Raw genomic sequence first — 21,547 nt, 5'->3', positions numbered from 1 at the left:
AATTCATGAGAGTACCATTTCCAAATTTTAGGGTCAGTATTAAGATTTTTTTTGTATCACCCACTAAAATGTTGTGAGCTCCTTAAATGAGCGTAAGGCAGATGAATTTCTGTGATACAAGTTCTTTTATCAAGTTCATTGTCCTCATAAGGCATTGTATTCATATTTTGTATATCTGTCTCCCGGGCAGTTATAATTTGTTACTTAAGGAGAAGAAGTTTGGAAAATCATTCACTATTTAAGTGGAAGAAGTTTGGAAAATCCTTTATTAGTTCAACCATGTAAGTACATTACATTCTGGTGAGTATAAACATTTTACTTACAGTATGATGATCACAACGGCATCTATTGAACCAACGTGAATATTTTTGAAAGGTGGGAGGACAGTAATACAAGGAGAAAACCCACATTCACAAGAGAATATACTTTACAATAGAAGTGCATTGAGCATCATCCAATACAAGCATAATATAAACACAAAAATAATAATGGTTGCTTTTGAATAATTCTGCCAGAGATTTAACAATGTGATCATTACTGTGGTTTGCCTTTAGAATGACTTGAAATTGTGCCACAGTATCAATTTATTATGAGGTGTCCGATATATAGTATGAACACTGATCTCAATACTTGAAATGAATATGAATGCAAATCATTTGATATTTGGAATCAAATTTTCTCCTAAATCAATCATTTTAAAATATGATTATCAAAAGGCAAAATATAAGAATGACTTTGTCAGCTTGAACTTGGTGGGGGTGAATGCAAAAAGATGCAAGACTATTTCAACAACGTAAACATAATATGGAATTTAAGCAACTGAGGATCTACGCCCGAGAACGTTTTGTCCAAAAGCACCCCAGAAGGTTGGAATGTGTTTTAAGAAACCAGCCAGCCAGCAGAGATGCAAAATCTTTGTAGTCGTTGCTTCCTGACAAAAACCTTCTCCATGCACATGTCTGTGTTCAGAGTTCTCATCTTGTCTGCGAACTTTGTCACTGTGTTAGGACATGATTCACATCTGAGAAAGGCAAGTTGCTGGCTCCAAAACACAGCTGTTCCTTCCAGCCAAGACTTTCCAAACCACAAAAACCCATCTCCGAGGGTCTTCTCAGCCAAAATGCTCGGCCTTATCCCACACCGCCTGGAGCCTAATTATAAAAGGAGGGAAAAACCAGAATTGGCTACTGATTGAGCTTCCTGGGTGAATGTTAATGGCAACCACATAGGGATATTTTATACCCTGTGAGGGTTTCGATTAAAGATGGGACAATGAGGACGTAGAGGAGGTTTGGGGTTGTCTTGGCGACATCTCATATATTTACGCCTTTATCCTTCCATGTAATCATCTGATTGGAACTGGAAACAATGCAATAAGATTCTTTTACAGTGCATATTCACTGGTGTGTGAACACTTCCTTCTTAGGATTTTGATTAGCCACACACCACATTATCAGATGTGGATTACAACCAAGACCATTCATCCAAGTAGTGTGTAAGTGCAATTTGAAGTACTTATCTTACTCCTCAGTTCATTGTTGCACAATCTCCTTGCTAGTCACTCGACACAATGATTACTTTCTCTTCATTTGTCATTAGCTCACCCGTGAAAAAGTACCCACAATGTACCCAGCCGCCTGGCTACAATAGTAATGTCAGCAATGACAATTCAACATGGTAATTTACTAACAATATAACAGAGCAGGAGTGTCAAACACATTTTTGTCACAGTCCACGTTGTAGTTATGTTGTACCTAAGAGGGCCGTTATGTCGGTACACCCCAATAAATGTACTATAATTATGTCATAGTTGATGTATTGATGATATTCTGCAAGGTGCAGTAAAGTTTACCTTCTCTGTGGGAATCAAGATCTTTGTGGGGCTCGGCTCAATATTTTTAATTGTCACTGTCTGTGCCTATTAAACTCTAACATTATGCATGGCAATGCGACACAGAGCTACAAAAGATTTGTGACAGTAATACGATACACGGTATATCATACACTGTGAGGTTACATTTATAATTCTAGTCAGAAGTGACTTATTAACTTTGTGATGACTGAACATCCCATCAAAAGAAAGAAAAACTAACAATTACTTTGACTGCCTGTTGTGTTTCAAAATTATATTTCTCACCTTCAAAGACATGCAACATTTTGAATTATTCAAGTATCCAAGTAATACAATTATTAATATTATTTATTTAAGTTTACCATGCAACTGGATAGAGTTGACAAGAGGTAGAATAGTTATATTATGCACACATTATGCAAATTGTATTTCAACAATAACACCACCTTATACATTATTATAGACAAATTCATTTCAACACATAACCTGCATGTTTAAATTGCTGCACTGTAACAAATACAGTATAAAGTCCACATTTTAAAGCCACACTATGTAGAAATGTTGTTTTTTTTTCTTCCGAATGTCATCTCACTGTGAACTAAGAATGCAACGACCTAAATTCGAAGCACGTGCATTTTGAAGCACATGCTCTACGGTCCCTCAGAGAGACCACACTTTGCAAAGTCACCACCAATTCCTTCAGCGAAGATGCAAGCAAAATATCATCACAAACGAATTCTAGTGTTCCCTCAAGCGGTGAAGTAAGTGTATTGGAATTGTTACGCATGTAGTCATTGATCTGGCAAAATAATAGTAGTAGCAGAAAGATGGTGATGAAGCATGTCAGCCTCCTGTGATGTGAGGCACAACCCATGTCATATGATTAGATGTCATATGATTAGCTATGCCTAGACCTATGATTATATTAAAAAAAATAATAATGTTCATAAAATAAAATGTTTTTTTCACATATCAAATTTATATAGGTTTTTAAAAATAAACATTAAATAAATTTAAAAAAAATCTAAACGCTGTCCCTTTAAAGAAAATAAAAAAAAAAGTGCTGTTTGGTGGTGCATTGCTCTTAAATTGGCTTTGACAGACAGACATAAAAACTGCTGAGTTTGATACATTTCATTGCCAGAACCCCTGAAGGAGAGAGGGGCAATGGTCCAGACTGACTGGTTGGTACAGAGTCAAATAAGATGACTGATATTTTCTTGCCTTTTTCTTCTCATGAGTGAGATGAGATTAATGAGCCCAGCTCCGTCCAGCAGATGCAATCCCACAGACACTGTCATCATTCAAACTGTCAGTTCTATCAATGGCACTTTAGTATTGTGTCGTTCAAATAAATAACACCCCTTGATGACACGCTCAATCTCATTACATGAACAGTTTTACTTTACCACCGGTGATATCATAGTAGAAAAAGATCCTCTGGACACTCAAAGGCATTAGTTCAGTCCTATTTGTTGCACACTGCATGACCCATACTGAGGGCAATAGGCGGTGTGAAGGTTCACAAAGATAACTTAAATATGCACAGATTGCATAGCTAGTGATTGATTTTCAAATTGCCCTTAGACTTATAACCAGTCCAAGGTAGAGTCTTTCGGCTCCATGTTGTCAGCACTTTCCAAATGGTGGAAGCACATCACACAATATATATTTATGTACCATCATTGAATTTAAAAAAATAAATAGATAAAATGCACAATCAGCTCCCATTAGGAGCAGCATTACTTCTGCTGGATTTGTATTTAGCATTCCAACAGTAATAACAAAATGCGAGGAACAAAAGCATTTTGCCTTGATAGATGGAAACAAATGCAGGCAAAACTGTTAGGTCATATTAAGATTTTTTTTTTTTACAGGTAAAGCAAATGCAAAATTAATCCACCTCGTTTATAAGTAGAGCAGACTTTGGGGAATTCAGATTTGCCTCAAGACAGGAATTGTATTTTATGCTGGTTTGTTGACATCTACGACCCCAAGCCTTCCCGGGGACGATATACTGTATTGTTACTTACGCAGAAGGGAATTTAATATTTAATACATTGCATTATGGGTTCCCACCGTGAGACCAGTATGTTTTATCTCCCAAGTTCTTGATTGACTGACAAAACCAAAAGTCTACTGTTAACCTCAAATGCTCTTGACTGGAATTACTTTCAATACTGAGACTTGACAGACAATTTGCAAATGTTTACAACACTGTGATCATGCTGGAGCTATGAGCAGATTGTTATTTCACCAATCATGTTTGAGATCCAAAGTTGAATGATGAGACGTGTTGCTGTTGTGGTTGGGTCAGTGAAGATAACCTTAAATCTACGTCCAACTGCAGTCCAACAAAAATTTAATTATTATGCTGCTTTGAAGTTCAAATACCCCAAAGGTTGTGCATTTTGGAATCGGCTGTTTGTTTCTATGTGCCCTGCGATTGATTGGTGATTCGTCCAGGGTGTTCCCTGCCTTTTAGCTCAGTCAGTTGTGATATACTCCAACTCACCCTGATGCTGAGAACAAGCAGTATAGAAAATGGATGGATGATGATGGATGTACAGGCAGTTTATAAGACTGGGAAACATCATTTGATTAGGAGAAACCCTTTCAAGGTCCTTGTCGTCTTCTCTCAAGTTGACAGGAAAACATTTCAAAGACACCTTGGTTGTGATCTTATACACCGCAGTACTTGAAAGCTGGCCAGAATTTATAACTATGGCACGTTGAGACAACATTGAATCTGGAACGAACTCTATGACATTATATGCTTGGTGTTGATAAAGACTTGAGATGTTTGATTTTTTTTTTTTATTAACTGGCTCATCTGGACACACTCGGACTCACAAAACAGAACAGCGCTGAAGTGGTCTGGTTTGAGGGGCCTATTGAGCAGCAGGAGACCTATAGTAGGAAGTTGCGGTCTACAGAGGGTGGTCAGAGGTTTTGGGATGAGTGGGGAATGAACATGCTCTTTTGGTTAAAATGAAATAAGAAAATGATAATATATACAAAACTTGGATTTTTGAGATGAAACCCCCCTCTCTGTCTTCCACCAGCAACCTCACATAACAAACAATAATTACATCTCCTTGGTGTCATATGTAATTGTTATTGTATTGTTGGAGCAAAGTTTTCTTTCATGCAAATTCTGTATATTTTGCTCAATTACATTTATCATCAGCTCATTATGTCACTTAACAATTGGATTCTGTATATTTTGCTCAATTACATTTGTCATCAGCTCATTATGTCACTTAACAATTGGATTGACTCAGTGATTGCTCAATAGTGAAGACAATGGTGAGTCACCGTCGGTTTTATGTTGATTTTTACTCTTCTAAGAATGCCTTAGCTGCTATTGAATATCAGGACAAAAAACATTTCATCTTTGTTTGTAGTTATGTGAACTCATGACCATTGATCTTGGCTGAACACTGAGATGAGATTTATTTCAAAATAAAATTTCAATGTATTATGATTTTCAGGTTCCCATTCAAGCCATCTCCCGCAGTTATTATCTAAGTCAGCAGTCAACTTGAGTGATTTGTTAAAACAATTTTTATTTCAAGCATTTAAATGATTAATCATTTGTGAGCACATGCATGGTGCTTAACTTTACTGGACTTGAGACAGTATCAAAAAAATCACATCCTCAATGAATTACTGTGTGAAAATAAATAAAAGACAATGGAAGAAATCAAACAGTTGCCATTTTTTTATGATTGTACAACCTCATTAGTCATCTGTGCTTAAATCAAAAAATATTTTGCAACATTATAAGATTGGACAACTAGATACTGCAGAATTTCACATAAATCCTCTCACTCTGCTTTGTATATTTAGCCTGTTCTATGTATTAGACATGCCCTTCAACCTAAAATGGAAGCGGTTTGACTAATTTAAAAAACACAAAGTGCAAATCGGACTGTAATTAGTTGCGGTTCATCAGAACTCAGTAAACTGAATCATCATAATGCAAAGCAATTATATTTCATTATATATCATTTAACTGTAACTAAGAGAAAAAATCTGAGAAACTCACTTTGGCTCCATAGGATTCCTTTTTTATCTTGTCAGCTTACCTCGCCGATGGTGTTTACTAACAGGTTCGGTGGTTGCAACCACAACAGCTAGGCACCAGACCACCTTGCAGCCACAGTTCCACTTGGTCTCCTCAAAAACGGAGTCCCAGAACATGGTCTAGTTTGACTTAATGTCCCCTACGTGCCCAGGCATATGGGTTAGGTTTTACCCGTAAATGAAAGTTTTAACTCTTTGTGATCCTAAAAAAAGAGTATTTGCCAACTAGTAGGATAGATATGAACGGGGTCGACCGGGTTGCCCATAGGTGTAAGTGCGAGTGCGGATGGTTGTTTGTCTCTGTGTGCCATGCGATTGGCTTGCAACCAGTTCAGGGTGTCCCCCACCTACTGCCCGATGACGGCTCCAGCACACCCGTGACCCCCGTGGGGACAAGCAGTACAGAGAATGGTTGGATGGAAAAATAATGCTCTTTTACATTCAGAGTAACCATAATGCATCTTTCATTTCAGTATCCACAGTGTGTGTGCATGTGTGTGTATTTGTCTTTGTTTTCTGTATGTGTTGATGCCAAAATCTCAATTTATTTATTTATGGGCTTGAACTGCTCTAGGAGAACCTCACATAATTCAATTGCTTTACCCCTGCTTTTTATTATTTGTCCAAGTCCAAGGGTTAAGCCTCCTCTTGCGTTCCACAATAGAGCTAAAATGCCCTGGAGCAAACCACAATAGCTGCATATGCACTTACTGTGGTGTTCCCTCTTATAGGTTAAAAAGAAATTTTGTGTGATTCATGAAAGAAAAAAGAACAATAATCTGTGAATAACTCAGTTTTCCTGCATGGCCTTACAATCCCAGGAGATAGTATAATAAAATATAGCCTTGTTTCTTTCAGGGCTCCACCCTTGCTCATCTTTCTAACTATCCTAAAGGGAAATGAACATCTGACGACAATCGATGTGAATGTGGGGGGGCGCTTTCTCAAATGATGTCTTGTTGAGGTCCAACTAATGGACCTATAAAGTACAATGGAGAGGGTCATACTAATGTGCTGGGTCTTGGCAGATGATTCTGGGTTATTGGACACAGCAGGGCTTTCATTCTGAAGCTAACCACATTTGTTGAGGATCATCTTCCCAACTGCCATGAGGCTGAATTCCACATGTGCATGTTTGTTTGTGTAACTTTGAAAGCAAGGGGTCAAGTGAAGTCTAAAAAGCGAGGATGATATTCCTTCACTCCAGGAGACTGATCTATGGTGAGGGTAAGGCAATGGGGCAGGGGGGCGACCCTGACTTTTAGCTCAGCGGTTAGGCCTCTGTGCTTCCAAGTACGACCTCCCGCAGGTACGACCTCCATGTAGATGATACTTTTATGTCAGGCACGGCATGCTCAGATTTTGCCCTCCCTGATTCTGTTGCAAATAAGGGACATGAAGCGGATTGGCTGGCAGAAGTCTACTTTCATTCCACAAAGGTGTATAAAGGCACAAACATGATTTTTATGTCTAATTCTACCAGCGCAAGGTCTAGCAAAATGCCAAAAGAAAGAAAACTCCACCCATGCGCACAGTTGGGCTGCGCCTAGAACAAAAATAAGGCCCCGAAAGGTCTGATTTTTTTAAAATTCCAAATAATAGGCACTAAATTAGGTGTTCATCCAGTAACGTACATACTGCATGTATTGTTGGCAACAACTGGAAAAGTGATGGAGACCCCTATAGTTAGTAAGTGAGGGTTTTGCACTTTCGTTAACTCTAAAAATGTGACAATGGAACATTTGGGAGAGGGCTTCAAATCAAAAATGAAGTTTGAGTTATGGAGTGGGAAGTGTTAGATTAAGACAAAGATAGTGAGTTACAGAGAAAAAAATATCTTGTACAATTATGTTGGGAAAGCCAGTCACCTCGTACAGGCTGTGTTTGGTTTAATTTTTCTAGACTTTTCATAAATATATACACACACACACGGAACAGCAAGAGTTTAATCAACATGTTTTATTGTATGCTTTAGTGTTATGACGCATTACTCATACAAAGCATCTTGACATCTTGCTTTGTCATATGTACAGTATTTATTGTGGATCCTTGGTTTACGATGGAATTCCATTCCACTGCAGCGATGAAACTGGAATGTTAAGTAGTCTATCATCAAGCTACACTAAAACAGTACAACTGACACAATTACGGCAACTATTCGAGTGAAAAACATCTTTAAGCCATAAACACAACAAATGAAAATCAGTGAGTACAACGCGAACTCAGTGTGCCTTCTTGTTTAGCGTGCTGTTCCTCAAAGTCCATAATGTGATATGTTCAAGCCGCCACAGAACGCCCTGTACACACACGCACACACATAATTGCTTATCATCTGAGCTGTCTAATGTGTGATCTTCCGTACAATTTAAGAAGCGATTTCTTCATCTCATCCTATCTTTGCATAACAATTTGAATTTTCGATAAGATTCGTTATGAGTAATAAATGTTATACCAATGTACATGTATTGTTTACAAGCTATGTCTCATCTAAGTGATCATTTACGACTCATCAATTATTACTGGCTTGTAATATTGTCTTTAAAATACCAGAGCTATTATGTAGTTTAATTCTCAGTGCTGGAGACTCATCTAAAGCTCAGTAACAATTTGTTATTCCTGTAGCTTCGCCTTTAATATCCTGCTTTCAACACATTCAGATTAATGGAGGAGCCATTCGAGGATCCATGAGAGGTTTATGAACCCCAGTAAAATGTTATTCTGCTCAGTCTTCCAAATGGTCAGACCACAAACTCCCCAATTGTGGCACTAACCGTCAGTATTGACCTGTTTTTCTGCTGTGGCCTGCTCCCATGGCTTCCAGTCAAAACTCGGAAGACAAGCCTCCAGCACAAACCTTTGCTCATATGGGAGCGTAACCTCAGCCAAGCACTTTTTATTCCACAACAATATGGATATGGCCCATTGTCTTTTATTGGTTCAGGCCCTTTGAACTCTTGCCTTGAACACAGCATCTCACGTTCTTACCAAGAACTTTATTCGGTCAGATATTTTTTAGGCATTCCAATGTGGTTTTTGCTTATAAGTTTGTCAAATGAACACAAATCTTGACAGACATCTTCACTATCCCTCTGACTTTTAATATTTGAACACTAAAAATGAGTCAAATTCAAAGAGAAATTTAGATAGATTATAATTTGGTTTGAATAACTTTGTATGCCCACCATTACTCGGGGGCGGACACCTAACCTTAACTCTTCCCAGCTACTTTGCCCAGTTCTTCCGAGAAGATCCTGTGGCAGGCCAGTCTGGAGACAAGTGGCACTTGCACAGGCGGTTTCCACTTTCCCACGTCATATGTGCATCCGACTAGGTCATCAGTGTAGATCTTGGAGTTTACCTTTTCAAACACACTCTGCACTCTGGACTTTCAAGATGTCAAAGCTGGCAAGACAGTGGTGTCATTTGAACCCCCCACAGTACCATAGCCTAATTGTGTTTCCTCGAGGGAAGCCAAGTCATCAGTCCATGAAACCTTGCAGGGCTGACCTGATTAAACTTATATGAGACCAAAAGGAAACGTTTTATTGTGGTGCTGGAGGCTCCCACCATATTATTACATATTGTGCAATATTAGTGTTAAGTTTTTTTTTGTCTTTCTTTTTTTTTTTAATCTATAGTACTTATGGGTTTTTAACTTTTTATTCATTCATATTTTACTGCCCTGTTGTTCAAATTGGGTTCACTATTTTCGTTTATACATTTTTCAAAGAGCCTGGTACTATCACACACATGATGTGATCAACCTCGATGCATCAAAAAAAAAAAAAGGGGTGGCTCTCTGAACTATAAGTATGTAGCCCATTGATTGCAAAAATGCACAAAAACTCACACGGTCCTTTCTCACCAGTAAAATGTAACTTTTTTTTTAGTCCTGAAATAACAGCAATAATCGTGGAGGCGCCAGACTGCATCCCACATTGATCTGGCCACACCAATTTCTTTTTGGGGGAAGCTTAATAAACTGATGACGCTTGCTCAATACATTGTAAGGCCATTCCGACCGAAGGTGGGATTTAATGATCTGGAGACCACTCCTCTGTGGGTGGCCCACTGTAAGCCAACATTACCTGTCATTTTGTACCCGTGCACATCTATGAATTCTATCAAATAATATTTTGGTTTCTTTATAACTCCTCAATGTCCAGTCTAGTGTGGTGGTGTGGCCTCCAAAGAATGTAAGACTATCAAATTATTCACATATCAAATTCAAAGTGAAGGCATAAAAATACCTCAAGGCTGAACACATTTTTCTCAATTTACCCCACATTTCTTTCAATATACCAAACGTCTTTTCAGTTTATAATCTATTTGGAAGTAATTTTCATGTTAGTTGAATGAAACAAACAATAATCACACATTGAAAAATAACAATTGATCAATTGATAACTGTCCAAAGGAAATCTAAAATGCAAAAGACAAGCTTTTTAAATGTGGGGATGTTGAAGGCTTAAAACACATTTGACTGAGATTGGGTGAGGCTCTTTTGAATTGTCCCACTTTACCTTTATAGTTTCCAAAAAGCTACAAAATACATGCTATGGTGACTTAAGCATAGAACCAGCTTTTCATGTTTTTAATATGTAAGTGATGATACAGATGAAAACAAATGACACTGCATGTCATCAAACATATGAGCATATTGACTGTGCAATGTAATATACTATTTGGTATTTATTATGGAGCGTATTTCAGGCTTCAAACGAAACATTATTAGTCTGCATACACCTTGGGTGGTTGTCAAGGCGATGCAAGGTTAAAGTTTTGTGTTGAATTGGACAGTGGTCATGTTTGTGCCTGGTTAAAAAGAAGCCCACCTGGAGGTGCTGGAAGTGAGCTATGTATATTACTGTAAGTTTACATACATAGTGAACATTTTCTTGAGCCGGCTAACCACAGACTAACCACAGTCAATCTCTGTTTGAGTCCTCCATAAAAACAAATATTGAGTCTCTTCTTCCCCTCTATTTTTTTTATGTTAGGCGCTGATGATTGTGGCTGTGTGCTCGCTGGGGATAGTCATGTCATTTCATAACGTCTTCCTATTGGTTGGTTTTCTGTCTGCCAACAAAGCAGCAGGGGTAGGGAGACAGACCGTGAGATAGTTTCTCTCCAAATTTGCCTGCTGCCTTCTGACAGCCCGTCTCTAGTCGCAACTCTTTCATCTTTGCGCCTGACTCACTGTGAGATATGAGCTTTGATTAAGAGCACCGTTCTTAAGATGTAATGGCTTGTGGCTTTTGTGCAACACGTATGCCAAAAGAGGGACCAGCATCAACAAAAGATGTTTAGAGAAGAATAATGCAGGGAAAAGAAGAAACACAAACACATACTGCTTATCTGACAACAGAAACAAGAAAAAGAAAGTTCTAACCAAAAGATACTGTCCCATATACTGGTTTAGCATCTAATTGTATCTGGCCATGTGAAAGGGGAACATATCAACAGTTCCTGCAGAACAGTAAACCTCCAGACCTGAATTGCCCCCAGAAGCAACAGAGGTCTTATCGCAGACTGAAGCTAAGTAAGAACAAACATTGTCAAGGTCGCAATGCCAGAGTCCACCCAAGAACATCACTATGGGAAGTGAAAGATGTTGAAACAGATGTTTTTCATATTGACTTTGAGGCGTGAAGTTGATGGCTGCTCTGTTGCATTAACGCAGCACACTGTGCTGTTGGAGGAATTCAATTTCATCTGTCCCAAATTACTATTTACAATTTGCGCCTCAACATCATTTCACATGACTCAAGAGCTGAGCTGCCAGGGGAGTCATCATCCCTCTCTTTGCCCTTTAATGGATAATATTAGCAGGTTTCTGTGTCCTCTGAAGGTCTATTAAAATTAGACTTCAACACCATCCCAATGTTAATTTACTTATGATACTACAAAAGCAAAATAAAAGGGATACACATCCCATGAGCACGAGTATTGGAAACGTTGACAGATTTACCGTATTTTCTGGACTATAAGTCGCAGTTTTTTTCATTGTTTGGTGGGACTTGGAGCGACATTCAGGAGCGACACATTTCCCCCAACAATGCGACTTATACTCCAGTGTGCTGTATATGTATTTTTCTTCTTCATTATTCATTTTATGGATGGTGCAATTTGCACTCTGGAGTGACCTATAGTCTGGAAAATACGGTAATGCTTTCTGAAGAGTTTCTGTGAGGTTTTCTGGGACACAATGTATGGGGTTAATAATTTGAAACTTGATATCGCTATGGAAATGGTCTTTGGAAACAAAGGAAATAACCAGCTGATTAGATATACAATCGAGAATGTGTCCAGTCTGTCAAAAAGAGTCCAAAGTTGACTGCCTTTGTCCTGCTTTCCCTCCCCTGTTTTCAATGATAAAATGGCATATTTCCAAACTACAGTAGATCGCTGTATTCTTTGTTGTGCTCCTGAAAACGTGCAACTTAATAAAAAAAAATATATATATTTTATCATGATAAAAATATACAACAAACTGCATCTATAGTTTGCATCTAAGTAATGAATTATTCTCACAATCATTTTATATTAGCAACCTTGGTCAACTTCTATCAAATTCTAGCTCGTTTTCTTTTTCACATGTGGTAAGGAATCAATTCAACGTCATGCAACTGTCAAGTGTCAAATGATGTTTCGATATAACGAACTATAAGGACATTTTGTTTTGTTCTTTCATGACACCTGGACAGCATTGTTGTTTTTGTGCACAAATTTTCAGATTACTTAGTCATGGTGGATGTGTCATGAATCTGGATGGGAGGATTGCCGTGTGTTTAAACGGCACAAGCCAAGCGCATAATGAAATGACTTAAGCGTGAATGGGAGAGTATGGTCCAAAATGACTCACAAGGTTAAAATACGGAATCACAAACATCAGACAATTAATAGAAAAGAGTATGGTTAGTAAACAGAAACTAATGACTTTGCAAACAAACAGTGTCTTTGGTTTTCCATGTGCTGCGGTCAGTATGTTGTCATGTGGCACTTGTGGTTTGTTGTGACACATTCTGACTCGCTAAGACAATTTTTTTGTTTTTTTTACCAAGTTAAAGGAAAGCCGACCAGAAAACCAAAATTATTCACAGTAGAAGAGTGTGTCCTCGTATGGGGCCATATTCTCCCATTTGCACGTACTGCAAGTTCTGAGTGAAGCACCCAGACCTATGCCCTTTTCATTCATGTCGTTCTCCCCTCCAGACATCTGTCATAAGTTCTCACAACTACTATGCGTAAACTTTGAATGAATGTGACCACACCAAACAAGTGTGATTCATTGACAACAGAAGCTGTCTGAACATCATGGAACATGGTGTTTTTCTACCGTGAATATCATTGAACTCCATTAAAAAAAGTGAGGCCCACTTTAAAATTGAAAAGCTCTCAACAATAGCAGTCAACAAAAATTTTTATAGACCAGTTACATTTAGACATCTTTTTATGGACCAGTAGGCTACAAAACAAATAAAAACAAACGAGTAAAAAAATATACATTTCTTTATTAGGTTGTATCAGGTTGCTGTAATTTTTGGAAGAGCACATTTTAGGACAATAGAACGTTAGTCAGGATAAGGTTAAAGATTCTCTGAAAGTTGTAAATCAAAATGAAATTTCATTTCTTTCATTTTAAAAAAAGTGAATATATGTAGACTAGTGATGTATGACGCGTTTCTTTGGCTTCGATAATGTAATACTTGTTTGCACTAAGCACATGCTTGTTTGTTGTTGAACTTGCTTTGCAAACATAATGAAAAGAAAGATACCAAAATCCATAAGACTTTTTTCCCAGAATGCATTTTTCCCATCATGCTCATTTGTGTTGCACACTACACAGGTGAAGGCAATCTTCCTTAGTGTCACACTTAATTTTCTCATGATCTCCATCACATCTGCAGACCAACACCAGTTTGTCCTTTCAGAATTTGTACCATGGGGCACCTCTTGTGCTGGGCTGGGGCATCTTCATGCCAGCTCGGAAGCAGGCCAACCATCTAACATTTTTTTTTTTTTTTTTACATTTTTCCACAGAGGGACTTACTCTGTTGCTCTCCAGCTTCAGCGTACACCCTTACAAATAATTAATTTGTGCATTCTTAATCAGGCTAGCCAGTTATGTATTGAAATTCTTTGTATGATGTTTGTATGTTTGTTTGTTTGTCTGTTTGTTTCAAGTTTGATGGCTCCAGCATTTTGATGCAATGCTCTGCAGTGCGTTCATCAAGAATAACTGCAGTATGTTGGACTGACTCACCATTTTGACAAATCATCCTGAGCATACGTCGGAGCTCCCCTCCCTTTAACACCAGTCTGTCACCCTCACAGAAGGTTGTATTTCACGTGAGTGTAATACGTCAGTAGGCCTCAAGCCACACAAATGCTTCTTTTAACTACAGCTTCTCTATGTCTCTTTGATGAGGTGTCTGCCAGAGCAGGTTGGCCCATTGCATTTAGGAATGAAAAGACCACTGATGCTGCCAAAAATAACCATGAGTTAAGAGACAATGGCAACTGTGTGACTATCCCAAATGCACAATCCTAACTTCTTGTAATCCACTATTCCTTCTGTTTTAGACATCAACTTGGCTCTTCTTCAATTGGTTGTCAGCTTTGGAACATTGAGACAACCTAACAAATATGGTTTTGCTTCTGGCCTAAGGGTGAGCGAACAAAACTGAAGAAATACTTACATTTTGTTTTTTTCAAGTCTACAGACAGTCACTGTGGGTCCGTTTTGAGATTCTGCGTATATTAAGACAGATGGCGTGAACTTGCAAGGGGATCTAGCAGAGTTTGATTTGCCCCCCCATCCATTTATGGTATCCGGTCCTGACCCTGGTTATGTAAATGCTGAGCCTTGAATAATTGGCATTGACAGATGTAAGAGAATTCTACACATCCAAGTTGCAAAGGGAAACAATTGAAGATGACGGATCCAGCTAATACGAAGTCATTCAACAATGATGTGTGGAAAAAGGCCTGGATTATTTTTCTAGTTTTAACTATTAAAACCTGATCAAATTTTTGAAGAAAAATACAATATGATAAAACAATGATGAAATAAAGCCAGGACAAACTCACAATTTTCGAAGAAAAGCAACGAAATTCCTACGGGGATAAAGTTACAACTGCAAAAGATATATGCCAAACATGATAGGCTACAGATCTTGGGAAGTGTCAAGAGATATTGCTACTGCCTTGAAAGTCCGATTAAGCACAGTGGCCTCCATTGTTCGGACTGGAAGAAGTTCAGAATCACTTGGACACGTCCAAGAGTTGGCTGCTCATTTAAACTGAACAATCTGAGCGGAAGGTCCGCCGCATATAGGCGTTTCTAGCGACCTTACCTTTTTGCTTCAGAAACCCTAAAATGAATCCCATTTTATTATTCCAGTCGTCTTTCGCTCTGACTCAACATTTAAACAATCTTTTATCAGATTTGACACTTTGATCATAGATTTTCCCATAAGTGTTATGCTTTTCTTTCAGAAACGTGGGAAAGATTTTTATCTAATCTTTCTAAATTTATCTTGGCTGGGCCAGCACAGTGGCTGACTGGTTAGCACATCCACCTCACAGTGCAGACAGAGGTTGAGTTCAGATCTGGGCTCTGGCCTTCCTGTGTGGAGTTTGCATGTTCCCTCCTGGCCTGCATGGGTTTTTTGTCTGTACTTTGGTTTCCTCCCAAACAGGCATGTTGGGTAAATTAAAGACTCAAATTGTGCCCTGCAACTGACCAGTTGATGGTGTACCCCATCTCCCATCCCAAGGCAGCGGGGCTAGACACACCGAGAATAAATGACATAGAGAAGAATAGATTATTTGATCCAGCTTTGCACCCCTAATGATAGAATTTTACCTGGCCTTGGTGAGGAAGGTAATCACTAAGAACCCAATAATCACTCTGTTAGACCTTCAGTATTTCTTTGTAGAAAGAGCAGAATATTCCAGGACAACCCATTCTGCTGCAAAATAAACTCTATACACTTTTAGATTCTATTTAAAGTTGCCTGTTAGCTTCTGTATGACATGTAAACACATAACGATACATAGAAAAACATGTTCAAAACTCAAGACCAAGTGGATGCTGAACATGGCGGCACAACATACTGGAGGAGCTATAGTCTCATCTTTATAAAACAAAACAAAACATTAACTTCAATCATGCTGTTTTAACCTCACAAACCAGATATATCTGATGCTATCACATTTTTATCAGCAGAAATTATTTTTCAACCAGAAAGCGTCTATATAGCTTGTAATACATTGGAAGTGGAAAATGTTCTGCATGTGTGTATATATATTCCTCTGAGTGCGGCCTTCATGCTCTCATGAAAAAATATCTGCTATGTTAGTGAGCTGATCCGGGCAGATTTATTCAAATGGTTTAGTAATTTCTAACAATTGTCAAAGAAAGCTGTTTGAGTCCATAGCTTTAGGCTACCATTGAAAGCTGTTAAAGGGATTACAGCTGCGGTTTTTGTCCACATTTCAACTGTTGGCAGGACTTTCATTCACTTTTCCATTTTGACAGAAACTATTTAAATAAAGCACAAAACTGTAACATCACATGCCGACACGATCATACACTTCTACAAAGCAAAGGGAGTACCATTTCTTTGAGTCTGTTTATTGGAAGGGACAGGTGGGGAAAGCAAGATTAATGGCTTCAGCTTTATTCTACCAAATCAGTTTCCAATAAAACTCAAAGAGATATTAGAATCCGAATAGTATGAGCATTAATGTGAGTGATTTGACTGATGAGTGGTTCCAAAAGCCTGCAGGTGATTCTTTTACAGTACTGATATCCAATTCAAACTGTTTTATTAGCGTACAATTGTTGCTTTAAGTGCCAAAACCTCTCAAGTACTACTCTTGTGGAAAACTCTCTGGTTTAGCATTCAAGCTTCTGCTGGATTATATCCACCTCCTTTTTTAACAGCACAGTATAATTCTATTTTACATGATGGTCATGGTCAATGTGAAGTTGTTAACTTGACGGTGACTTGGCCCTGTGTTATAGTTTGTTCGTTCAGCTTCTCTGTAGGCCACAGTATCGTTCGGCAAGATGCTTTTTACCAGGTAATTTTGAGAGAAAATGTTTAGTCATCAATTTGTGACCTCAAGCTGCAGATAATAGGGGCTTCTGCATATGATGGGAATCACATCAGCAACTCAACTTCTGAATAGCTTTAAAAAAAAAGTCCAGTCCAGACTTGATTGTAATTAATATATTGTGGCCTAACCTTTAAAAGGTTTTTCTTCATGCCCGAATACCCACCAGTGTTGTAGAATTAAAGCCATGCTGCAAGGAAGAGTAGGCCAATGTATATTTTTAACACCATTATATTTGAAATTTCCATGCACGTGAACTTGTGTCAGTTACCTTAAGCAACCTTTTGTGAGAGCTAAATCTATCTTTTACGGTAAGCCCAAAAGTATCTCTCCACAGAAAGTGTGATCCCAACACCATGACTTTACAATTAATCCACTGTTTGAATGGGCTGATAATGTAAGCATACTTTAAGTACCTCAACCCACAAAAAGTTTAAGCAAATAAAGATTGTATCCAATATTCCACATTATGTGCCTTCAGCAGTGAAGTGACCAAAAGAGAACTGAAACTAGTCATTTTTTATTTGACCAAATCATCATAGATAGACATTCCACACACAAAGAAAAAAAAAAACCACAGAAGTGATATTTTGATTCTTGGATGATTTGACCTCAACAAAAAAAATATATCATCTCACTACATTGTTTGTTTTACAACTTGGGATTTTTAGAACAGTTTGCTTAGGAGAGTAGTTTTGTCAGTTTCATTAAAAGGGGGGGGGGGGGGGGAACCTCCTTTCCATTGCTAGGTTTTATTGCTGTCAGTGTCTCATCTCATTATGTTTATCAGTTTAATTGCTATTGCTTCCTTCATCAAGGCTGTCTGACATGCTTTGCTCTCTACAGGGTCAGGTCCAGGTTAGCGGTCAACCTCCCTCACATCAGGATACCAAGATGTATTTGGGGTTCAGAAGAAGGGTAGCCAGTGACGCCAACCATCTTAAAAATACTGACAGGACATGTCAGCGGGAGCCATGATGGATGGAAACTATGAGGGATGTTGGGCCACTTCAGGACTGGGTCAAAGCTGAACAACAGAGACATTTGCCAGATAAATATGGAAGACGAGCGACCAAGTATGAGAGCAGTTCTTAACCTAACTGACGCCTTGGACCATTTTGTAAACTTTGCACAATACAATCACCCAATATGTCTCCAGTATGGACTATTTTTACATTTAAAAGCTTGGTCTGCACTCCAGGGCTCCTCATTATCACCATTTGAGGAGCATGATGCAGGGCATGATGTGTCTTTTTGATACGATGTGAAGGCCCTTGCGGTGGCCTGTGGTTGGGTGCCAGTCAGCTCATCATAGGAGTGAAGGCCTTCCCTGTGAGAGAAGGTATCACCATAGCCCGTTGGCTGACAGCTTCGGGGGCCCTTATTGAAAAATCAATGTCCATTTGTGCGTCCAGCTCACCTGGCCGCCTGCCAGCTCGGCTGAAGTCACCTAATGAAGCCTGATCCCGTTACCTAATTCCTCATTCACTGAGTCAAAGTGACTTTGTGGATGAAGTCATTCGCCCATCAGGAACCTCAGGGGCGAGTTCTAAACAAACCCTGCAACTTGTTGTTGTTTTAGATTTAGTTTGCATGCTTCTGTGGAACGTATAATCCGGCATAGCATGCGGGCATGGTGAAAATCACTCTATGGCTGAGGCAATTTTGTTAAGACACGTTGGCCGCAAAATATATGACTTACTGGTGATGCGCAGGCCTAAAAATGTTACAAAGTTTATTCAGAATTACAAAAAGCCCCTTTAACATCTTCCAGTCATGTTTGAGCTTCTCAGCTTTCGTGTTAACATTCATCTTGCAATTACAGTATTAAAAGAATCCACTATTGAGCGTGGAAACGAGACAACGTGACAACCCAAATAACACGGATTTGTCATGTCAGCCAAAGTCTATGTGATTGAAACTCGAACGTAATGCGTCGGGCTACATCAATCTTTCCAGATCACAGCTTTTTAACATCTCATGAGTCACTATGCAAACATATAACCATCTAATGCCAGTCTCGGTCAGCGCTCTCTCATTACACTAACACTGACCAAAACCATGGCCAGTGATTCACCCGATGACAGTAAAATTATAAGTGTGACTTTCCTTTTAAAAGTACAAGACTCAGGTGAACATTGTTTGAGGAACTTAAATGTAACGTAAGAACAAATGGATTTGGTCGATACTGATGCAGTGAAAATGAAATGATGCTGCTGTCAAGGCACTGCCGTTTAAGCGGTGGAAAACCTGCTCAACCCTTCTGTCTAATAGCATACCACAAATGAGTCATCCCAGGATGGATACCTAAAACCAAAATGCTGTCTGGATCCTTGGCGAACTGCGGTCATCTTTTCAAGCCTCGTGGATAAACCTCCATGATATCACAGCTGGGACTGAGGCTTTTCTTCCAGTCAATGTGCTTGGTTTACCATTAAATGGATCGAAACGTCACAATGCCATTGTGTATTGTGATTTCTTTTTAGTCCATGGAAGGAGTGCGGTCTAATTGTGTCTGAGAAAACTTTGCTGTGTGTAAACACTCGGCCACTCTGACTGATCATTATGTTAAATGTCAGCTGGCTTTAAAGTTGTGGCCGAGGCAGCTGAGCAGTAAAGCCACCCTTCGTCAGTGGATTACAGCTCTCTGTGAACTTTCATCCGTCTATGGATGAACGGGCGGCAGCAACAGGAGGCTGTAATCCTTTGGGCCACAACAGCAGTTCCTGATCCAAGGTGGAATGAAACATCCAACTGTAAAACCCCAATCAGAACTGGACTGGAGCAGCAAGCTGCTCATCATGTGGATGATGATTACTGCAGTACACGAGGATGTTATTCAATCGCTCTACCTCAGGCTGGATGCTGTGCTTTTGACCAACCTTGGGGGAGAAAATGACGTTTTGATGATGAGGGGTTAGGAGAGCATTCTTGATCTATCTTTGTGAAAGTGTGAGTCATTTTGGGTATTGGACGAGGAACGGACAGGAGTGAGGAGGATGGAACGATGAGGTGGAAGTCTCTTGAGGGAGGGAAGGAGGAATGGAAATTGAGAGTGCTTATCACAGACAACGCTGTCCGAGCACGATGACGTAGTCTGTCTGAACACCTTGTTCGTCCCTTGTCCGACCTAATTTTTACACTCGGCCTTCTTCCTGTTACTTACGTGTACCATACCAAGGTTTGAGTAACCTCGAACATGCATGTGATATTTCTCTCTCAAATTTCTCTTGTTATCGGGAATGCCCACATTGGTGCTGCTGTCTTCCCGAGCGCATACCATCCCTGTCACTCCCTCTGCTCTGTAGTATGGTCGCTTCACAGAGAAGGCTATGTGTAATGCAATTTGGTTGATTAAAAGAAAACATTAAAGCTGTACCTTATTGAATTTGACGGCACGTACGGATTTGGATCTCACTGGCCACTCTGTTTTATTGGCTGGGATGAAGGCAATCACGTCATTCCCCATCGTCCGCTGCCCCCACCGCTTCCTACAACTCAGTACACCAACCTCCCCACCTTTGAGCTCCGCCTCTCCATCTCATCCTGCCCCAGAGAAACCTTGGCAGTAGATCGTCCTGGCAGGACAAGCATTTGTTTAGACCTCCTGTCTGTCTATTTTCTGAATCCCCTCACTAACCTTGACTGGGACGACAGAGAACAAGGCAAATTACAGAGGGATGGAAAGAGAGTGACGTTGGGATAACAAGAATGGACTCATTTTGTGTGTGTCAATTAAAAGACTGATAGATCATTAATCTCCAAAACAAATGGCTGCGAGTTAGTCACCTACGTCCATGGCTGTTAAGATGACTCATACCTTGTCTTTTAGACTGCCGCATGACTTTCAGAAGGTTAGAGGACAGAACGGTTGGTGTGTATGTGGTTCCCCTTCAGAGAGTCTCAAACACCTGCCAGTCCCCTAAATCTAGGCCCAATACCTTATCCATTTGCAATTCTCCAGTCCATTTATTAGAGATTAGTCGTGTACAGAAGCAACAAAACAACTTCTGAGCACAGGTCTTGTATTTGGATGACATCATCATGAATGCTTCAGTTACGTATGCTGTCTGAAATGTAAATAGATCACCCGAGGGGTGATGTAATGCATCAGTATTTTCAGCCACTGAATTGCAGTTTTCAACCCACATTGGCAAAGTGCATTGTTGAGTCATTTGATGAAACCTATTGCAAAGTGAAAAAGGCAAGACGATTAGCTGAATTTGTTGCTGGCTTAGCTTTTTAAACATTGATCGATACATTAGTGAATAACGTCATTAGTATGCTGTCTGTAGGCAACATTTTTTTCATTACGGTGAGGGAAGGGAAATTCAATCAATCCACTTGAGATTTTTTGTTCACTTTTTTAGCCTGAATTTATTTTGCATTGTCACTAGGAGTCAGATGGCGAGGATTTGTCTTAATGGCATAATCTCTTTGTGTTACTACTTTACATATCAAGAGCATGCAAAAGAGAAA

The 21,547-nt window shown here is 39.3% G+C and overlaps 1 protein-coding gene across 2 annotated transcripts in view; it reads left to right on the top strand.

Moving 5' to 3' along the window:
• The window catches only part of emc2 (ER membrane protein complex subunit 2), a 38,241-nt gene extending 19,602 nt beyond the window's left edge, over positions 1-18,639 (top strand). Inside the window, exons 12-16 of one of the 2 annotated variants that reach the window (XR_015066943.1) lie at positions 191-281; positions 14,129-14,281; positions 14,373-14,446; positions 14,528-14,613; positions 17,915-18,639. The gene's annotated coding sequence lies outside the window, so the exon portion shown is untranslated. Of the gene's footprint in view, positions 1-190; positions 282-14,128; positions 14,294-14,372; positions 14,447-14,527; positions 14,614-17,914 lie in introns of both variants that reach the window. The other variant, XR_015066942.1, reaches the window with a different exon arrangement.
• Positions 18,640-21,547: the final 2,908 nt, after the last annotated feature.

Source organism: Syngnathus leptorhynchus, chromosome 8 (assembly GCF_054491065.1).
Source record: "Syngnathus leptorhynchus isolate UIUO chromosome 8, UIUO_Slep, whole genome shotgun sequence".
Lineage (NCBI taxonomy): Eukaryota > Metazoa > Chordata > Actinopteri > Syngnathiformes > Syngnathidae > Syngnathus > Syngnathus leptorhynchus.
Note: the sequence above shows the minus strand (reverse complement) of the source record. Positions and strands in the feature narration are given on the sequence as shown.